This window comes from Pituophis catenifer, unplaced genomic scaffold (genome assembly GCF_029215685.1).
Source record: "Pituophis catenifer annectens isolate HBS135680 unplaced genomic scaffold, rPitCat1.0.hap2 SCAF_2, whole genome shotgun sequence".
NCBI classification, from domain to species: Eukaryota; Metazoa; Chordata; class Lepidosauria; order Squamata; family Colubridae; genus Pituophis; species Pituophis catenifer.
The window spans coordinates 173,203,241-173,207,322 of NW_027256882.1; positions in this window are offsets into that span (position 1 = coordinate 173,203,241).

The following is a 4,082-nucleotide window of genomic DNA, read 5'->3' on the forward strand; positions in this document are numbered from 1 at the left end:
GTCTAGTGGTCCACTTCAGGAAACTCACTTTTGCTGCAATTCTTCTCAGCCCCAAGGAGCTTGAGAAATCTCTCTCTGTCTCTCTCTATCTCTTTGTCTCTCTCTCTCTCTCTCTTTCTTTCTCTCTCTCCCTTTTTTCTCTCTCTCTCCCTTTTTTTCTCTCTCTTTCTCTCCTTCTCTCTCTTTCTCCCTCTGTCTGTCTCTCTCTTACTCTCCTTCTCTCTCTTTCTCCTTCTCTTTCATTCTTTCTCTCCCTCACTTTCTGTCTCTGTCTGTCTCTTTCTTTGTCTCTCTCCCTCTCTCCTCTCTCCCCTTTCTTTCATTCTTTCCCTTTCATTCTGTCTCTCTTTGTCTCTCTCCCTCTCCCTTTCTCTCCTTCTCTCTCCCTCTTTCTCTCTCTGTCTGTATCTTTCTCTCTCTCCCTCTCTCTCTCCCCCCTCTCTCTCCCCCTCTCTCTCTTTCATTCTTTCTTTCTTTTTCTCTCTCCCTCTTTCTCTTTCCCTCTCTCTTTCCTCTCCCTCCCTCCCTCCCTCCCTCTTCTCTCTCTCTCTCTCTCTCTCTCTCTCTATCTATCTATCTATCTATCTATCTATCTATCTATCTATCTATCTTGTGGAGGCGGTGAAGGTGAAAAACGGGCCATTTTTGCCTGGTTTTTTTTGCCTCTTCTAACCCCACCCCACCTCCACAAGCATTCTGCAGGCTAAAACCAGGCAAAATGGCTCGTTTTTGGCCCAAAACGGGCCATTTTTGCCTGGTTTTTTGCCTCTTCTAGCTCCCCCCCCCACACACACACAAGCATTCTGCAGGCTAAAATTGTTGAGCTTTTGAACCTTTTGGTTCCAGCCTGTAGGTCTCCCGAAGGCAAGTCCTACGCTCTGCTGAAGGGTGGGTTGGGTGATGTGGGCAGAGCAACCTCGTGGTGCTCCACGGGCCGGGTTAATTGGTTCAGCGGGCCGCATGCGGGCCGCGGGCTGTAGTTTGAGGACCCATGTCTTAGCAATTTCGAGCATGCTGCATCCCTCTGAAAGACTTTTTACCATTTTTGACTTTCCAGAGTCAGTTAAATCTCTTTTTTGGCCCATTTTGCTGTGGACAAGCCGCCTCTCATGTGGACCTTTCGAACAGCTGGTATCCTCCTCCCCTCCAGTCCCATGAGTGGCGAGACCCGGCTGGGGCTCGACAGAAGCTGCCTAATAATTATGTACACCTTGATATAGGGCAAGGGTGTCAAACTGGCGGCCAATGGGCCGAATGCATCATGTGCAGACCATGCCCACCCTGGCTCCAAAGCAAAAAAGTGTCACGATACATCACAATATGTCACGTGATGTGAGCAAGTTTGACACCCGTGATATAGGGTATTGATCTCCTTAGGCCATACCCTCCTTCATTACACAAATACACATCACCTGATATGCTTATATCTACTAAGCATTCAAGTTTATACAGCTTAGAGGTGGAAAACATGCATAAAAATGATGATATAGTCAAAATGCTCAGTAGCCTAATAATTGTGCAGACTGTATATGGAGCTGCCCATGAAAAACATTTGGAAACTTCATCTGGTGCGGTATATAGTTTTGTGGGTAATAAATGGTGCCAGATATATGGCACACATAATACCTGTGTGAGCTGCATTGGCTTCTGGGTGCAATTCAAGGTGCTGGTGGTCACCTTTAAAGCCCTACATGGCTTGGGACTGGGTTACCTGGGGGATCACCTTTTTCTAAATGTATCTATCTGTCCAACCTAATACAGCAAAATGTGCATGCTGCAGATCCTGTGAGTGAGAGTGTCAAACTAGCGGGGACCAAAAGCCAAGCTTTTTCTGCAATGGCCCCTGCTCTATGGAACATCCTCACTTTAGAAGATAGAATGGCTTTCTTTTATATTGTTTATTCTAAGTGGTGTCTTGAATATGTTTTGTAAATATTTATAAAATGCTGTTTAATTTGATGATTTGTTTAAACATCAAATCAAAGTCATTTTATGGATAAATATTAGATTTTTATCCTGCCTTTCTCATGTATCTCAAGGTGGCAAACATATCTAATACAGGTAGTCCTTGACTTGCAACCACAATGGAGCCCAACATTTCTATTGGTAAGCAAGACAATTGTTAAGTGAGTTGTGCCCAGTGGTGGGATTCAGCCAGTTCGCACCACTTCGGGAGAACCGATTGTTAACTTTCTGACCTGTTTGGCAAACTGGTTGTTGGAAGAAATTATTAGGGCAGAGAACCGGTTGTTAAATTACTTTAATCCCACCACTGGTTGTGCCCCATTTTACAACAGTTTTTTGCCAGTTATTAAGTGAATCACTGCAGTTGTTAAGTGAATCATGTGGTTAAGTGAATCTGGCTCCCCCCATTGACTTCATTATTGGAAGCCAGCTGGGAAGGCTAAAAATGATAATCACCTGACCCCATGCTAGTTGTCAAGTGCCCCAATTTTGATCACATGACCATGGGGATGCTACAACAACCTTAAGTGTGAAAACTGGTCATGAGTTACTTTTTTCAGTTCCACTGTAACTTCGAACAGCACTAAACAAATTCTTATAATTTGATGACTACCTGTACTGTACTGTTGTCTTCTATTTTCTCTGAAACAACCTTGTAAGGTGAGCTGAGAATGACTCGCCCAAAGACTCCTTTCATATCTAAGGGAAGCCTAGAACTTGATCTACTCAGTCTCCTTGGTTTCTAGGCCAGCACCATAACCACTACACCAAACTGGCTCTCGAATTGGACTAGATTGAACATCAAACCAGAAATCTTTGAAGTTTATTTCACTGATTTTTTTAAATATAGTACTTATATTCTTCTGCCAAAACAGATTTTTTAAATTTAAATACTTTAAATACGTGGCAACTAGTTACCTCTTGATTTCAGGGAAACTTTTCTCTCATATTCCTGCTCCACCTCAGTTAGTGTAGTAAAATGTAAGCATACCAGCATTCTTATTTTACTAGCATTCCTATAATTGCTTAACAATGCTTTCCATTTATGTGAGCCAACTTCAGTTTTATATAATACTTCAATATGCAATCTCCAGTGAAGGAATACCGTAGTCTACTGATCTGATAGAAAGGGGGGAAAATGAAATTTTTCAAATTCTGCAAATGAAGTAATTTAATTGTGAGAGCATAGAAAAAGATGCTGACTTGATGCCACACAATCAACATTTTATACTAGCTCTACTATTCTGGAATCAGGCATGATACATTGAAAGATGACAGAACTTAAAATGCAATCGTACAAACATTTGAAATTTTTGGATGCTTCAAATATGACTTAATCTGACAAACAGAACACCACTTGCTTCCATTTTGTTGGTGTAACGTGATTCCTGATTGTGGACCCTGATAAAATGAAGTTCAGAGTACAGCAGTCTGGCATAAACTGCAATGATGAAAAATGTGAAATTGTCATCCAATCCGGGATCCAAAGTGTCTGCGGTGCATACTTTGGATTCATGAGATTTTCTTTGTGATGTAAGGGTGTAAGTTCCTCCTCCCTTCCACCCCACCCCCAATTATCTTTAGTTTCCATGCATCGTTTTTGTCAATCCTTTGATTTTTAAGGTTGATTTTTTTTTTAGTCAATTACTGATTATTCTCTGCTTTTTCACGAAAATTATGCAGTATCTATAATCAGGATATCCATCAACATTTGATTAGCGGTTTACTTTCCCCGTTAGAGGTTTACTGACTTCCCTTCAACGAAACATTCCTTTTATTGTCCCCCCCCCCCCCCAAATTGGAGATAAGGCGTTACACAGATTTTGGCTCCCTCCCCCAGTTTTATTAGTCTCTTGGAAAATGGAAAGACGACGAATGGGAGGCCTGCTATGGCAGCTGCGACACGTACGCGGCCGTGCTTCCTTAATGAGGGCCGTTTGCTTACGCCTTACACACATGTAATTCCTAGCAAGGAAACGCTGATAGGGCTGCAGTGAGACGCCGCAGGAAAAGAGTTTTTTTTCCTGGAGCGGATGGGCGTCTCCGCTATTTCGGCTAAGCCTCGCCCACTGGCAACTCCAACCAATGGCTGCTCGCGAGCCGCGCAGAAGCGTGTG